The following is an 18,761-nucleotide window of genomic DNA, read 5'->3' as shown; positions in this document are numbered from 1 at the left end:
TAACTGTCTGATTAAACTTGTTTCTCAAAGCAAAGTGAACAGATGGGGTTGAAAGATCAATACAAGTATAAAATGGTATAGCTAATAGTTTGCAATAAAAAGAATGGGCAGTTATGTATAAACTTGCATTTAATGTGTTAATAGTTTGACTTTATACTATTTTATCAATTACAATATTAATCAAAAGTTACATTACAACTTTATTAACCTGAATATTTATTAACCAGAGCATTTTCCAGATGCTGGCTCCTCCCATCTAATAAACAATAGCAATCAACCTGATTGGTCTGTTTGACAGTGACATCACACAACTGGTGCTGTATAGATACTGCAGCTGGTGAACCACACATCCACTGTGTTTTCAAATCAGAAATCTCAGTAATGACGCCACCGGCCTCGCGCCGTTCTCCCGCGGCCGTCAGCCTCGTCCTGCTCGCCACAGTAAACATGATGAATAGCAACTGTAGAACGCAAACGCCGAATCCCGGACATTTTGGGCTATCTCGAAATCACGGGCAAACTTGTCACGGAGACTCACTAAATTAGTAGCCTAACCTTCTTGTTGTTTTCAACTGCGCTCTCTAACCGGTAGGCGTGGCCTCCTAGGGCAGCAAAGCAAGTGCATTCTGGGAGTTGTTTTCTTTCATCCACATAAGCCAAAAATACATTTTCTGGCTTTTCTCAGTCTAGAAAGCTCCGAATTCAAAAATTTATTCACATTTCTTCTACATAAATGACCTATTTTAAATACACATTCATCTTTCCATTGGTGAAGTATCCCTTTAAGGCCCGTTCACACCGCCAGCGACACGCAGCGACAAAGCGACATGATCCCATTCATTTCAATGGAGTGCTGGCGACTTCCGGTGACACGAGCGACAGTGACCGTTGGCGACACAATGTGGGCATGTCAAGCGACACGAGACGCGCGACAAAAGTTCAGAAATTTCAACTTTATGCAAATGAGAAGCGATTTTCGCGAGCGACAACCAATATGAGTGAAGTCAGTGCACTTGATCCATCTGCTGTACTGCTACTGCGGTGTCGTGTCAAGATGGAGGAGAAGTTGATTTTAGCTGTTAGCAATTTCCCTGTTCTTTACGATATGTCTGTGTACATATAGAGACACATTAAAAAAAAATGATGCATGGAAAAACGTGTCTGGGATTGTGGGGATATCAAGTAAGTTTTGACTATAAACTGCATGCAATATGGTGTACATATTACAGTACAGTGTGTATGTATTCTAATAACTTGCAGTGTTCTGGAAAACGCTAGTAATAAAAACAGTAATTCAATTATAATTTGTAATTAAATAGTACCATTACAAATAATGAGTGAGTACAATTACATGCATATGTAAAAATAGAGAGAGTGAACCCACACGTGTGTGCAATGCAGTGTAAAGATGTATTTATGTATTTGTTTATCACTTTCATCAAAGTCAGAAGTATACATACACTTCCTTAGTATTTGGTAGAATTGCCCCGAAACTGTTTCACTTGGGCCAAACGTTTTGGGTATCCTTCCACAAGCTTTCTACAATAGTTTGCTGGAATTTTGGCCCACTCCTCTTGACACTACTGGTGTAACTGGGTCAGGTTTGAAAGCCTTCTTGCTCGCACTCGCCTTTTCAGTGCCGCCCACAAATTTTTCTATGGGATTGAGATCAGGGCTTTGTGATGGCCACTCCAATACCTTGACTTTGTTGTCCTTAAGCCACTTTGTAACTAATTTGGAGGTATGCTTGGGGTCATTGTCCATTTGGAAGACCCATTTGCACCCAAGCTTTAACTTCCTGGCTGATGTCTTCAGATGTTGCTTCAATATATCCACAAAATTTTCTTTTCTCATGATGCCATCTATTTTGTGAAGTGTACCAGTCCCTTCTGCAGCAAAGCAGCCCCACAACATTATACTACCACCCCCATACTTCACAGCTGGGATGGTGTTCTGAGGCTTCAAAGCTTCGCCCTTTTTCCTCCAAATATACCGTTTATCATTATGGCCGAACAGTTCAATTTTTGTTTCGTCAGACCACAGGACATGTCTCCAGAAATGGTCTCCAACATGATCTAACTCAAACATTATACATTGTAAGTTATATACCTTCCAAGGGGGAGGGACTTTTGGAGGGGGAGACAAATTCAAGCAAAGCATGTAAATGAGTATACAGGTTAAGGTAACACCCTAGACTGTGAGGGTCTGGCCAATCCTAATTCAATCAGCATAAGGCTCCAAGAGCCATTTGGGTCCGAAAGCCATTTGCAGAACAAAAGATGAGATTCTCAGTGAATCATTCGTGTGCTAATCCCATCAGTCTGAGTGAAACTGGGACTCGAAGAGCCATTAAAGACATGCAACTTTGCTGAGATCTTAACCTTAAAAGCTAAAATCAGTATTCCTCACCGTGATGTTATGTAATGAAGCATATCTGAAATAGATTCTTAAATTTGTAACCCTTCAGCCTCTTTACAAACATTTAGCAGATTCTGTAAAATGTATGTAAACATTTGTTACATTTTTTATTTCAATTTAAAGCAGTACAGTTATGATGGTTAAATATTATGGTTTGGTTTAAAAGATAGGGTTAAAACTAAGCCAGGATTAGGCTTTAGTTCAAATAGGAGTTTCAAGTAGCTTTTATAATTGTACCTTTTTAAAAACATACTGGTGTGCATCTTGAGACAAAACAATGGCACTGACCTATTTTAATGTCCTATTTGATGTCAAAACAAAGGCATAATCCTGGCTTAATATAAGCCCTGTTTGTGAAACTGGGTTTGAAAGTTTTAGTTTATAAACATTACATAATAATAATAATAATAATAAAATCATACTATAATACATTTATTGTATCTAGGCTACAGCTTTATAATATATTAGTTAAATGGATCATTTAATAAGCTGTATTTTTTATTTCTACATTACTATATTAGAACTTTATATTATTCACTTACCAATTGGCGACTTGGCATTTTGGATATGTCAGCTATGTTCAGCTGAGTCTCTTGAGGTGTTCTGTAGGTGAAGTCCAGTCCACTTGTCACGTCTACAGTTGTTTCTCGTGTGTATTGTATGTCGAAATCTTCGTTGTAAGCTAAAAAGTAGAGTACGTAGATGTATTGTGAGTTCATTTATATGGGAACAATAAGAAAACAGGTAGTTCATTTTGTAATTGTATTCATTATAAATGTAGCAATTATATTGGGTACAGAAATGTAAATGTAACAACTGATCAGTATGAATTTAATATAGAATAAGCTTTGCAGTTTTGTTTGATTAACATGAATTACAGTAAGACAGTAGGTATTTATAATGTGAAGGCAATTAGACAGAATGAATGCACAGATTGATACACCTGATTTCTTTTTCAACTCTTCGCGATCACTTGAGACACAATAGTTGCAGATATGGGTATTTTGACATGTTGTGTGTCCATCAATGTACATGGATACTCAAAAGATAATCAATTCGGAGTTCGCGCTCTATCTGAATGTGATCCACTCTGTGAGTGTGCGCGCTTTGGGTGCGGTTGTGAGCGAGTAATTAAACACCACTGTCTTTTCCAGATGTAGTCTCGTTTAAAATCATTAAATGGGTAACAGTTAACCGACTAAGAAAAAAAAATGCAAATGAAAACATTTCTCGAATCACATGCTTAACCGCAAGTGGTTCACGGATCAAGTACGATCCGTTTAACCCCTTACTGAAAATGGTACAGTTTGCAGGAACTATTCAAAAAAAGCCCGCTGTGTAATAACGAAGAGATAATGTATTTCTTGTAATTTAGCCTAATTGTGTATTCAGTAGGGATGAGCGAGTACAGCATTATCTGTATCTGTAAACCATATGAATTATCTGTATCTGTACTCGGACTGGGCGGGGCCTAACCCAGAAGTGGGCGGGATTTAACCCGGAAGTGGGACCGGTTGTCTTGAAATGGGCAGGGCTTTAACCGGTATGTTATTTTAAGCATGCAATTGATATGGGTTGATCAGAAATTGTTATATTTATTGCTGATTAGAAAACTATTTACATGACAGCATCAGCATTGTTATCGTGATCAAAACCATTGATCTGAAGCTCAAACAAACTACAGAACAAGTTTTGCAACAATGAATAGGCTACAACACATGCGGTTGCAATTATGAAGTAAAATGTAATGAACAAGAGTTTTCATCTCTACTAGGGCTGGGTGATATGGACCAAAAGTCATATCCCGATACATTTAGGCTGAATTTCGATATATATATCCCGATATTTTTTATTTTTCATGTTTTATTTTTTTCAAAATTTGTTAACACACACACAAGTACTGTCCCCCTTTACTTAACATAAATTGTAAGAATATGACTAATAGTAAAGACTAGTTTGCAGTACTAATAAACATTAGGCCTATGCTAAAGGTATTAAATAGCAGTCCCAAACTAGTTTTTGTTAATACAATGTTGGTATGAGTCACCACAGTAATTTAAAAATATAAAAAAAAAACACAAAGAAAAATAGTGGCATTTTGGGGTTAATATGGAAACGTTACCATGGTGAATACTAGCAAGAACTGTTAATAAAACATGGAAGAGGGAGCAGTGCAGAGAGCTCCGGGTCAGCTTGCTTGGAGACAGCGCAGATTTGAACTATAGGCTATTGATATATGCGATATGGTCTAATTCCATTTTGAAGATATGTAATAATCATATTGAAGATAAAAATAATATATATATATTCTTTATATCGATATATCGCCCACATAACTTTTTCTTTTCTTTTTTAAATCCGAGCACAGATATTGACTCGTACTCGACAAAAGTGCTCGTTTCAGACGATTATACGGCTCAACTCTAGTATTCAGTTAACAAACAAAATGTGTACTATTTTGGTACTAATTAATACATTTGTAATAGTTTGCATAGAATAAAATATTATGTAATGTTGATAAATGGGATAATAATTTTCAAATATTTTATTGTAAAGTTACAATACACATACTTACCAATTGTTTTTCTTGCATTTCTGAGTTTGACTGGGGTCTTGTTTCTCTCTGCCGTGATGATGCTGTTATGTTTTTCTGGCGTGAACAATACAGCCTGATGGTATTCTTGTCTCGATGTTTGTATTGTACAATTAAAATACCGGCTATATTTTTTAGATGTTTTTATCGGCGAAACTGAATGAAAATATCCAGTTATTGGGTCGTCCTCTTTGTTTGCGTTTTTCTCAATTTCTAAATGTTTCTTTAGAAGTGTTGCCAATTTGGCGGGCTGGTGTCTTCTTGAGCGCAAGTTAAGCTGTTTTTTAATATTGCGGGTTTTATATCCGTATTTTTCAAATTGACATGTCGTATACGTCTGCTTGTTTCTGATTTGCTGAAATCCAGTTGTCCATCGCTGGCGGTGTGAACGGGGCTTAAAGGGATACTTCACCTCTGGAAAGATGAATGTGTATTTAAAATAGGTCATTTATGTAGAAGAAATTTTTGAATTTGGAGCTTTCTAGCCTGAGAAAAGCCAGAAAATGTATTTTTGGCTTATGAGGATGAAAGAGAACAACTCCCAGAATGCACTTGCTTCGCTGCCCTAGGAGGCCACGCCTACCGGTTAGAGAGCGCAGTTGAAAACAACAAGGCTAGGCTACTATTAAGATTCTGTGATGAGTTTGCCCGTGATTTTGAGAAAGCCCAAAATGTCCGGGATTCGGCTTTTGCGTTCTACAGTCGCCATTCCTCATGTTTACTGTGGCGAGCAGGACGAGGCTGACGGCCACGGGAGAACAGCGCGAGGCCGGTGGCTTCATTTCTGAGACGCGCCGGGTCTCGCATCTCTCACGGAGGAGCGGAAATTTTCTTAGAATGTTAAAACACACATCAACCGATCACTTGTTTAGCATTCATGTAAACACTACAGTCAGATTCACCGATCGGAATGAATTCAGTTAGACTGAAACAAGAGGTGAGCATGTAAACAATGAATGGCGACCGCAGAAAGCAAAAGCCGCAATCCCAGACATTTTGAACGATCTCGCCCGCCGGACAAGTCCGGGAAAAGGAGGATGGTAACCCCTACTATTCAGCTTTCTCCTATTATTCCGCTTTCTCCACAGAACAAGAGCCTGCTAGCTTAGCTTCCAAAGAAAGACAGCTGATACTGTGTGTACATTCTGTGAGTGAGATCCCACCCTCGGGATGGGCGGGTTGAACCGGCATTTGCCAGTTCGCTGCAGTTAAATAGCCGCGATGGCAAAGAGCACTCGCTGTTTCTCGTTCAGCTTTAATATTATGCATTCTATGTACTAATTTCATTTATATTTAGACTTTTCCTTACAAAACGTTTGTTTGTAGCAGCAAGAAAACGGATTTGTTGTCTACAACATGGAGTAACATCCATGAATGCATCAAGTTATCAACATTGTGGACACACAAGGAATAACCTAACACAACAAAACAGGCCATAGATAATGTTCACATGTGACCCTTATGAACAATTACCAAAAAAACAAAATTATAACTTGATGCACCTGATGGTGCTGATGATTTGAGGAATGAGGTTCACCTGTGATGTTTTTAAAAAACAATCTTTTCGGTGTTTCACAGTACACACTGATGATGGCTTAGGCCGAAACGCGTCTGTGTGGACATGGTAACAATAAATCTATGAAATTATACTTTGAGAGTGCAGTTTTTCATCTTTATTACTGTAACGTATTGCACAATATCATCTATATTTAATGCAGCAATTCTGAACAAAAAGTATACATATTTAATAATAAGACGCAGTTCTTTGGAACTTTTATTGCACACGAGACTTAAATTATTATCAGCGAGTTATTGTGGCGTTTTGGCCCCAGTCTAAAAGGGCTGTTTTAAGTTTTACACGGCAACAGATACCACTGTGTTTGCCGAGTTTGAAGCCCCCCAAGCTTCCACTCTTTTTCGGCACAAATAGAAAAAAAAGCCCCAAAGCTTCATAATGCTTCATCCACCCATCACTACTCGCTAGCTAATGTTTTCTGATTTTACAGTGTTTGAGGGACTATTTTGTCACACAGATGAGTCAACTAGGGAAGAGGAAGGACAGGCATCACAGCAAGGGACAGCAGGTGGATTAACTGCAGTTGGTGATCTATGGACTCCGGAAAGTGGCCCAAAAGCAGGTTCATCTCCCACAGTACCCCCTCAGCCAGTTTGGAGCTCAACAAAGAACATTTAACAAGACATGGTTTGAGCAATTTAAATGGCTGGAGTATTATGTAACCAGAAACTGCACATTTTGTTTTTCATGTTACCTGGCCGGAAGGCAAAATATTTAGGCTAATAAAGATGCACTCAGTTGCTCTGGGTTTTCAGATTGGAAGAGGGCTTAGGAATCCTTCCGGAAGCATGAAAGAAGTGCCCTCCACATTTCCACCATGACATGCTGGCAGAGTTTTAAAAGCAAAAAAACTCATGGGGATGTAATTGAGCAGCTGAAAACTGCTAGTGCAGCAGAAATCTCAGAGAGGCGCCAGTACCTTCACCGTATTGTGGCAGCAACCACCTTTTTAGGAACACAAGGCAGCCCATTCCGGGGGCATGATGAGCAGGAATCTAGCCAGAATCAAGGCAACTTTATTGAATGTATGAAGCTCATTAAGAGAGTGAATTTTACATAAGATCACATGCAAAAAGTGCTCCAAGTTGGAGAATCACCCATTAATGTATATTATTGATTTATGAATGATTGTTTAACTGTTTAGTAATGCCTAACTAATGATGAATAATGTAAATATAGTAATATTATTAATGATGCCTGTCCTTCCTCTTCCCTAGCCTGTCCTTCCTCTTCCCTAAAATTATTATAAATTGTTACTAAAAAAGTGTAAGTGTAAAACCTACAGTACATCATACAGTTTTGTCAGATAAGCTTACCTGGGTTACCTCACCACATAAGTTACCTGGGATTTATGTCAAAGACCTAGATAAGTGACTATGATGCATTTAACCAACAAGAATTGAAGGAAAAAAATGACAGACAAAATTTTTACACAGCAAACAAGTTTTATTATAAAGCCAAATCACACACAATAATTACTTTTATTTATTTATTAAGACCTTAATAATATTACTTTAATATTAAGATTATTAAACAAACTAATCAAATATTATATAGATAGTATATAAATAAAATAAAGATTTTAGAAAAAATGAAAAAAATTAATTAAACACTGGGCAGGGAAGGGAAAGGGGGAGCAAAAATTCTTTATTTTTTCCCCCGTCTTTTGTATGGCCCTCTTCACCTTCACCTTCTCTGCGACTTTCTTCTGCTTGGCCATTTTTTTAATCTGTTCGGTCTTTATGCGGGAAATGCGACGCGGTCTTAATTTTCGTCTTATTGACTGTGTAGCCACACTGACTTGGCATCCGGCCAGATGGTCTGAATTAGGCGAATCCTGATTTTCAAGAACAGATTTTCCCTACTGTGTCTAACTTTTGTTCTTTGTGAACTGAAGGCAAATTACAAAGACTGGCTTCATTCAGTGTCCAGGACTAATTGCTTCCCTCATCAATTTTTTACAACTCCTCAGGCTGATAAGTGAAGGTGCATACAATACTACCTTTGTCTCTGAGACTGCCATTTTCAAATTAAACCCCCAACCCCTCACGTGGTACGCGTACCACGACACACACACACACACACACACACACACACACACACAATCATGCACAAACACGCAGAAACCTACTACAGAAAAGGACTTTTTACCCATGAAGTCACTCTTAAATGTACTAAATGTATCCCTTTTGTGTTAAGATGTTTCTAAACCATAGGAAAGCATATATATATATGTCCTATTGTAACATTAATCGAACTGCAAATGCCTATACTAATGCATAATAATGTTTCTTTGCATTGATACAACATCTATATTCTATTTTTGATAGCTGTGTGATCCTTTTGACCTGATGGAGTTGAATTTCGATAACCAATTGCAGTAATTTGTTTCATTTGACACATTTCATATGTCTTGAGCAAATCTTCTCAAATTCGATCTCACTCATGACTCATTCGAGTGGGCGTGTCTAACAGGACAGAGGAAAACCTTCCGCTCGAAATGCTCTAAGATGATTCGTCCTCCACGCAAAATGGGGCGGGGACAGGTTTCCCTCAAAAGACGGAACTTCCCCGTTTCTCTCTCTCTTCTCCCTCCTTCGACTCCTCCGAAAACTTTAGAAACCCAAGTCCAGACCGGCTTCGGCCTGCTTCTCTTCTCTTTTATTTCTTCTTCTGAATCCTTCTCGGTAACGTTACGTTCAAGTGAACCTTCAAATCTTCCCGCTACACAACTCCGGAAGAAACCATGACACGCAGCTCAGCTCTAAAAGGGACACACCGATCCCTTTTTCTCAGCTCCACCAAAGAGTGCCTCAAACTGCAAGTATCTGACAAATTTTGAAGCTGAATCTAGGTGTCTCTCAAAAGGGTTATTTCTTTGTAATAAGTTGCCAGGCTCTTCTTCAATTCTCTCTCTCCGATCTCTCTCTCTCTCTCTCTCACTCTGATCGTTCATTTTGCTTTCACCTTCCCTCGCTCATCCTCACTCTCTCATCCTATCGTAACTCGTTATTCATCTTCTTGTAATGTGTTTTGTCAACAATGTGTGTTGTTTTAATGTTTCTGTATATACAGTATATTCCGTGTATAACTGTAGTATGTATTATTAATTCAATGATTAAAAATACATTATATCCTAGATTGATTCTGTCTATATTCCTCACGTTACGGGTCCCTGAAATATTTTGATCTTAATTAGTTAGTTAATCTTACGGTCTTTGCTGGACAAACAACTGTTCGATAATTACATTAATTTCCAGTAAAAGATCTCAGGATAACTGATCTGAAGAATGGTATATTGATATATTCAATTTGTCTATTTTTCATCATTTTAATGTAACTGTAATATGCAATATATATGAATCATAGTCCTGATTAATTATTAAAATTCCCTGTATATCATTTGAGCTAATGCGTTTACGTTACAACTGTAAAGGTGTAACCAAAACAATTGGGGTTTTCTTTGGAGAGGGGACTGGTCTTGGAAGAGGGGACTGGTCTTCCTCCGCTGAGCCTTCTCTACTCTCTCCTGGTGCGTCACCTTTTGATAGGTCCTCTTCACCCTTCCAAAGAAAATACATGAAGGATTGATCATCATTGTGCCAATAAATACAGTATTATAGACTCAGTATGTTTACAGGATATATATTTACCTGGCTGGTCTCGGGACTCTCAGGAGTGGCTGATGTGTCCCCCGAGGCTTCTTCTGAGGCTTCTTCTGATGCCTTCTTCACCCTCTTCCTAGGTCCGTCCGTTACGCCACGGCGTACTTGCTTTAACCCCGCAGCACTGTTGTCCTTGCCTTCCAAAGCAGCCTCAAAAAGTCTTCTGTGTTCAACTGCCTGCTTGGCGGACAGGTTAGTTACATAAAACCTGTCCGCCGTCTGGACATCATGCCACATAAATTTCGATATCTTCAGTCTTTCTGACTCAGAATGAGTGAATTTGGCCTAGAAATAGAGAGAAAGAAGGAGAAAACAAAAACAGTTTGAGGATACAACACCTAACTGAATGTCTCTGAAATGATGTCTCTGGGCTGCCAGGTAGGCCCATCGCCTTCCAAGAGCTGCGAAAGTATGTAATCAGCTTTTTACATATGTTTGATGTGGAGGTGAAAAAGAAATATTTTGCAGTGCTGCCACCCGGAAGCCTACTCCTGATTTTTAGGAATCGCTGCATCCATCCATACTCCTCAGTCGTTACAGCAATCTGTGCAGGTCCGAACATCTGGTTTGTTTTGTGAAACTTTATCTGTTGACACAAAAACAAAAAAAACAGGGCAAATCAGAACAGAGATCAAACAAATTAAGGTCTCCTGGTGAATAAAAAGGAAGTAATACACTCACGTTGATACAGAAAACATTGTCCGATGGGGATTCCTGGGCCTCTTCGATCTCCTTGATTGTCATGTTCTGGAAGACCCTCCCTCGGTGACCATAGAGGACTGCCAGGTATGCAGACATGTGGCCATAAAATTCCCACTGAAGGGCTGTGGTGGCCACATCACTTTCCAGGAGGGCTATAAACAACACAGAGCACAATCTCAGTTAAGATGTCAGTTCATGTTGCACATATCTTCTGCATTTTACAATATGTCAGTACAGTGAGTTAAAATGGGGGGAAAAACTTACTCAGAATATTGGGTATGGCCTGCTTGGCCTGGCTCAGGCACTTCAGGATAGTGCCTTTGCTCAATACCCTATTTGTTTTTCGGTCTTAACCGATGTCCTGTGCATTGCCACTCTCCTCTTCATAGACTTCTTGACCGTCTGCATCTCCCGCTGAAGCCCATTCAGGACAGTTTTGGAAAGCCGACAGAAAGGTGGTGGAGTTTGTGAGATGAAGGTAATAAAATGGGAAACATTCTGAACATAGTAATCGTTGGTGGTTTCCTTCATATGTTCATGACGCAAGGACCTGACCCTCCTGCACACAAACAAACAAATTATAAAAAACAAACAAACTGAATATTTTTTTTTAAACATTATTAAAAGAGGCACATATAATAAGAAAATTACTTACGCATGAATCTTGCTTGTTTCGTTTAAAAACAGCAGGGTGCTCAGTTTAGCTTTTCCCTGAGCCATGTAGGTGAGAAACTTTTTTATCCGAAACATTATTGCATTGACGTTGTCTCTGTGTTTTGAAGATGGGTCAGGACCTAGCTGGTTCATTTTGTACTCCTCCATGATGTTTTCTATGCAGAATAAAGAATAATGAGGAGAGCCAATTGTCAGTCAACACACTATACATGGCCATTGCGCATGCATTACATATGACTCAGTATAAATTCACGTCTCAGTATATTTTGAAGTCTGATATTACATGTAAAATTACTATTTAATAAATAATATTTATTAATAATAAATTACTATTAAATTTACTAGCAGAGGTGTGCTGATAATTTAAAGTAAGTCAATGCAACTACATGTATATTACTTGAAATTGTACCTGCAGACCTCAACTGGTAAATCTTGAAGTAATTCACTGTTATAGCATGTAAAATTACTACTTTGTATTATATTATATTCATCAGGCTCCTCAAAGCTGGGTGGCTGCTGGCTTGTGGAGGGCTCCAAATCGCTAGACGGCTGCACGGTGAACGTATCTGCAGAGGGGTCACCTCCAGACCCGAGTGAAGAGATCAGTCTCCTGGTCGATTTGCTCAAACGGCCCGCACCCCTGGATTCTGACCTCCTCTGTAAACGGCGGTACTTTTGGGTCACGTTGCGCAGGGCATCGGTCATTGTGTCATTGCTTTGATTAAGATTGCTGATTTCCATCTTCAACTTTTCTATTAGAATTTTACAGCCAGGGTTGCTGCATTCTTCCTCCCTCTCCTCTTCAAAAAACATATCAGCTTCCCCCAAGTCCGGTTCTAAATCCAGGGTACTCACCAGTGTCAGCTCCGGGTTAGTTGCCCTAAGTGCTGCAAGCTGTCCAATCACCTTCTTCCTCTTGCACGTCCAGACTGCGGTCTCTTTTTCAGCACTGGACAGCTCAGTATGCATCTTCATGTGCCGGTCTATCCGGGTTGTTGCCTTGCCACAGCCAGCAACTGGGCAAAGGCAACTCTGGATGTTAACCCTCCCGGACTCCAGTGACAGAAGGAGCTTTCTCTCCTCCTTGTTCTGAATCTTGTGGAAAACCACCAGATGCTGGCTCATCCGAGCATACATTCTACTACACAGCGGGCAAGATGACACAGGCATTTTTTAAAATGGGACAAAATCTTGAAGAGACTTGAATAAATCTTTTTCTGATTAAAAAGTGTACAAAATCCTGTAGAGCAAAATCACAATGACGTCTGCTTCAACCGATGCTGAACTCAGTAGTGAGTGCATGAAGGAGGTGCTTGCAGATGCTATGTCAATTAGAATGTAACTTGAAACCACTGTACAGTTACTTCAAAATATACTAGGGGTGTGAATGTAATTTTGAAGTAAGACGCTGTTTAATGCAGTGATTTTCCAAGCATTGCATAGTGACTTAATTCAAAATTACATTCAGATCTCTAGTATATTTTGAAGTAAGTACATGCATGACTTACTTCAAAATTACATTCAGGCATACATTGTCTCCATCTATGTAGTAAGCACACATAATCTTAAATTATTAAGTCCATAAGCAACCTATTAGACTGGGACAGATATGCTGCACATGTACTTATCCCTCAGTGAGCAGTCTGTATACTGTTCATTTCAACAATAATGATTCATAATTATTAGCTGTAATGCACATCAGTGTGTTTATATTGCAATTACTGTGTGGTTTGGATTAGGTCTTACCCAATAAAAGCATATAAATGTAATGATTAAACTTGACAACTTTTGCAACTTTTTTTCATGACAACAAATTTTATTATGAATTAGAAGAAAATACAACTGTACAAAACTATTTACAATCAACATAAAGATGAAAAAACTTAAACAAGTAAAGAATAAATTATTAAATGAGTAATAAAAAAAAGGTTAAAAAAAAACACTATTTGGAATGGCCTATTCGTCCAGCCATTCAAAGGCCAGGGCCTCTCCTTTGAAGGAATGTCTCATGACTCAATCATATTTGATTTGAGTCCCCACACTAATGTCCCTGTTAGCCTTGAACAGGATGACATCCTGGTCCTGCCATGTACATTCATTTTGCAGTGGAATGGCTTGAGGTTAGGGTTCTTCCGAGAATGGTTGATCATTCTTCCAAAAGTTTTTGTGTGAGGGTGGCACAAGCAGGGGGAGGTCTGTGCATCTATGCATAGTTCTTTTCCATCGGATTAAAAAAAATACACATATCCAGGCTCATTGTGCTGGCTCTCCACATTGGCCCTCCCTTCCGCAGTTGTGACTACCTTGCCATGGTAGTCACAAAGGATATCGTCTTTGGCAAAGTGTCGGGTTGCGACGACCCCTATAATAAAGAGAACATTACATTTTTTAGTTAGTTATTGTTTTTTTCTACCCTGACAAGAAAAATGAAATGTTTTCTTACCTAGACCTTCCGGTGCGCCAAAATCCTTTATGGCCAGCCCCGTCCAGGTCTGCTCGGAGACACAGCGAATGACAAAATCGTCACTTTCCAGAACTTTATTTGGGGCTGGTTTCCATAGGCGCACGGTGTCCTCCGGCCTCGGGCAGTTCACCTTCCAACCCTCCTGGGCAATTAATCGAGCCACCTTTGCTGCGGACGGCTTGCGGAGTTTGTAGTATGCTGAAATACAGAATCAAAATAAATTTACTTGTGTTTTACTTGTCACTGTAAATAAATGGCCTAGTTTGTGTTGAGTCAATGCGTGTCAATGCTGTATTGATGGATTTAGAGACTTACACAGCAGATTTTTCTCGCGCTGGGCGTACTGGGTGGCCCTCCACTTGTCGTAGAAGATCCGGTCTTCTGGGAAACCGGACTCCATCCTTTTCTTTTTGGATGGCGGCACACCCTCCAGCGACACCGGAAATCTGTCTACGAACGCCAGAAAGTCTCTCCGCGGTCCTCCAGCTGCACCACGTGTATCCAATGATGTCTCGTCCGCAGACCTGCTGTGTAAGTGAGGAATACAAGGTTTATAATATGCACAAAAATACGAATGAAAACTTGCTAATCTTCTCTGAAAAATATGTGCTGTGATGAGTTATGTCTTGTTTGGATGAAGAGACATACCTGGCCAATGATTCCAGCAGCAGAGCTGCGTCCGAGACATCCTGGAGCTGGAAAACACCAGCGCTGAGGCCCATGTAGTGAAGAAGGGCCCCCTTTTGTTCAGCTGGGAGGTTCTTGGCAGCTGTTTCCACAGCCCTCCTCACACACTGGCTGGTAAAGGGGGCCATCTTATACCTGCAGAAAGAAAATGAAAAAGGAAATGTTAATTGTGGTGTGACTGACAAAATGTGGATCCATTAACACACATGCACATGAATCTGTGTATGTACTCCAATTCATAGAGGTGGTTCATGTCCCGTGATACACTGTGAACTGCGTTGCCGTCAGAGGAAACAAAAAAACTGTTGGTTTCTTTCTGAGGCTGCAGGTTCTCAGGCCTGATCTTTACAAAGCTCCAAGAACTACAAAAAAAGACAAACAAGTTATTAAATGTAAAAGGATGGTGGTAAGAAATCTATTGTTTGCATCAAATTAAAACTTACAGCTTCCTCCTCTTTGCTCAGAGCTATTCGCATACTTGAGGCTCTATCCTCCCGTACACCCACCACAACCCTGTCTCCCAGCTCTTTCCTGTTTACCCACTCTTCGTCCTGGAAAACATTGAAAATGCTGTAGTTACTAATGCATACATGTGCAAATATTACAGTATATCACAACTATATACTCATTCAAATATATGAACTTACTGTCAATGCTTCCATAGCTTGTGGACACTGGATGTGTTTGAAGACCAAGAGGGCTTCACAGAAATACCGGTACAAGGTCTTGTCCGTCCGTGGGCCCTCCTTGTTCATGTTCAGGTCCCTCTGGATCCTGAGGACGTCAGACTTTGCCAGCGTTATAATCTTCTTGCAATCTTCAATCCCAGGAGCCAGCTGAACTCTGTTTGGATTAAACATAACAAATTATACTTTTGAAGAATAAAACCCAAGTTGTGAAAGATTCTTCAATGTAGAACAATAAAATATATCCTTTATTATCATGTAATAAGTACTCGGATTACTGCACTTACTCTGGAGGATCATCAGCAGCAGCAGAAGCAGGGCGAGCTTCTTCATCTTCAACTTCCTGGGGCTGGTTTTTAACAAAGAAGCCACACCGAAGAAGCTCTATTAACATGGCCATGCGAGAGCATTGGTCAGGCAAGATCACACAGAGCTGGTCGTAGTCCCAGCATCTGTTGTAGCGGACCCACTCCCTGTGTGAAACCTTGGCTTTTTTTAGCTCGGCTTCTCTTTGTTCGGGTGTGCTATTTTTCATGCACACCCGGTTCAGGTGAGCAGAAAGGCTGTCCTGCGGCTTGTGGCACAGCAGACAGTACAGCACATGGCGATCAGCAGACCTTTAATGGAAAATGAAACGATATAAAATAAATTATACAAACAAAGATCTGAAAGAATGAGAAATTCTTAAAAAAAAAAAATGATTTAAAATAACCTAACTATCAGGCTTGTGCACAATTCAGAATTGAATTGAGAATGACTCCTTAATTCCAATTCAATTCTTGAATTTGAATTGATGTCAAAAACAGGATCTAGAATTACAATTCGAATTTGAATTAAAGGAAGCAGCATTGCAATTCAATAAAAATTCGAAGAAATTCATATACATATTTTAAGTGAAGTGTTTAACAATGAAGCTTTACAGTATATGTCAGATATGATTGCATTATAAATGATATTAGTTTGAACTACTTGTACAGATTACATTAAAAGGATATGTTTTCCCCCAGCAATGAATGTTAAAAGCTCTAGTCACAGAACAATTAATTAAGTTTGATTTATTGTAATTGTAATTTTGTGGAACATGACGGAATATGACTCCATTTCCCAGAATGCTTTACTTTTGTTGTGATGTCAGTCTGTGTTCCCCTGTCTTTTCATGTTTATTAGTCTCCCCAGGTGTTTCAGATTAGCCACGCCCCCTTGTTATCTTGTTTAGCTTGTTTGGCTTTGTATTTAAGCCCTGTGTTTTAGTCCAGTCCTTGTGAGTTCTTGTGTTGTTACTGTTGATGTTGGTTGCACGGCTCCTGAGTCCTGTTCCTGGTCTGAGTCTGTGTAGTGTGTTCAGTTTATTGAATAAAGTGTGCTGCATGTGGATCCTGCTTCCTCCCCGTTTCTACCGCATCGTGACAGAAGAACTCACCACAAGATGGATCCAGCAGCTGTCAGTAATCAAGTACTAAGGAGATTTCTCTCCTCCATGTTTCAAGATGGCCAGCCGATTAAGAGGTATGTGAAGGACTTCTTGGCTACCTGTCACCTGGGATCACTTGATGACACTGAGCTCATGGACCTGTTCTGGAGCGGGCTGGATGCGGATATCGCTCAGCTGATGCCTGACGACTATACCGGCTGGACTCTGAAAGGATATATTGACCTGGCCCTTTACCTGAGCGGTTCGGCTTTTACTGTGAGCTTGGCCAATGAATCACCCCGCAAGCTCACAGTACCCCCTGAGTCAGTTCACATCTCGCCTGTCCAACCAGAGTACCTTCACTTCAGTCCAGCTGAGCCTAAGTTTCTCCATGTCACGCCAACCATCAAGCCAGCCATCGCATCGGTCTATGGCCATCCAGGACTTGTTTCCAGCGTGGCTAATTCCTCGCTGATGTCAGCTCGTGCTGCCAAGAGAACCATCGCTCCCAAGCCCTTCCAGCCTGAGCCTGTCCAGCCAGAGACTGTTCACATTGCTTCTGCTGATCCAGAGACTGTTCACGTCGCTTCTGCTGATCCAGAGACTGTTCATGTCACGTCTGCCGAGCCCGAGCTTCATGTCAGTCCTGCCGAGCCCGAGCTTCACGCCAGTCCTGCCGAGCCTGCACTTCACGCCTGTCCAGCCGAGCCTGAGCCTGAGACTGAGAGCGTCATGCCCGCCGAGCCAGAGTCTGAGAGCGTCCTGCCCAGCTCAAAGCCGTCTTCGCCGTTGGTCCCGTCCAGTCCAGAGCCTCCTTCGCCGCTGGTCCCGTCCAGTCTAGAGCCTCTTTCGTCACTGGTCCCATCCAGTCCAGAGCTTCCTTTGCCACTGGTCCCGTCCAGTCCAGAGCTTCCTTCGCCGCTGGTCCCGCCCAGCTCAGAGCCCTCTTCGCCGCTGGTCCTGCCCAACTCAGAGCCCTCTTCGCCGCTGGTCCTGCCCAGCTCAGAGCCCTCTTCGCCGCTGGTCCTACCCAGCTCAGGGCCCTCTTCGTCGCTGGTCCTGTCCAGTCCTGACCTGCCCTCGTCGCAGACCTCGTCCAGCCCTGACACGCCTTCGCCACTGGACTCCTTCTACCCGGCGTCTAAGTCCGTTAACCTCCCCAGGAAAGTTTTGGGGGGGGGGGGCAATAAGCCTTCACCGCCATGGCCACCCAAAGGGTCCTCAACGCCATGGTCGCCCGAAGGGTCTTCTCCGCCGTGGCCGCCCGAGGGGTCTTCTCCGCCGTGGCCGCCCGAGGGGTCTTCTCCGCCGTGGCCGCCCGAGGGGTCTTCTCCGCCGTGGCCGCCCGAGGGGTCTTCTCCGCCGTGGCCGCCCGAGGGGTCTTCTCCGCCGTGGCCGCCCGAGGGGTCTTCTCCGCCGTGGCCGCCCGAGGGGTCTTCTCCGCCCTGGTCGCCCGAAGGGTCGTCTCCGCCCTGGTGGCCTGCACAGCCTCATCCGCCCTGGCCTCCCATCCTGCCGCAGTCTCCAGGTCCTCTTCCGGTCCACGGACCTGGCCCTCCATCCCTCCCCCGGGACCGCCTCCGCTCCACCACCCTCCTGAACTGTTTCCGGTTTTGATGGGCGTCAGGAGCCGCCCATAGAGGGGGGGCTATGTTGTGATGTCAGTCTGTGTTCCCCTGTCTTTTCATGTTTATTAGTCTCCCCAGGTGTTTCAGATTAGCCACGCCCCCTTGTTATCTTGTTTAGCTTGTTTGGCTTTGTATTTAAGCCCTGTGTTTTAGTCCAGTCCTTGTGAGTTCTTGTGTTGTTACTGTTGATGTTGGTTGTACGGCTCCTGAGTCCTGTTCCTGGTCTGAGTCTGTGTAGTGTGTTCAGTTTATTGAA

This window comes from Scardinius erythrophthalmus (assembly GCF_964197995.2).
Source record: "Scardinius erythrophthalmus genome assembly, chromosome: 4".
Taxonomy (NCBI): Eukaryota; Metazoa; Chordata; class Actinopteri; order Cypriniformes; family Leuciscidae; genus Scardinius; species Scardinius erythrophthalmus.
The sequence above is the reverse complement of the archived record's forward strand: the minus strand, read 5'-3'. Positions refer to the sequence as shown.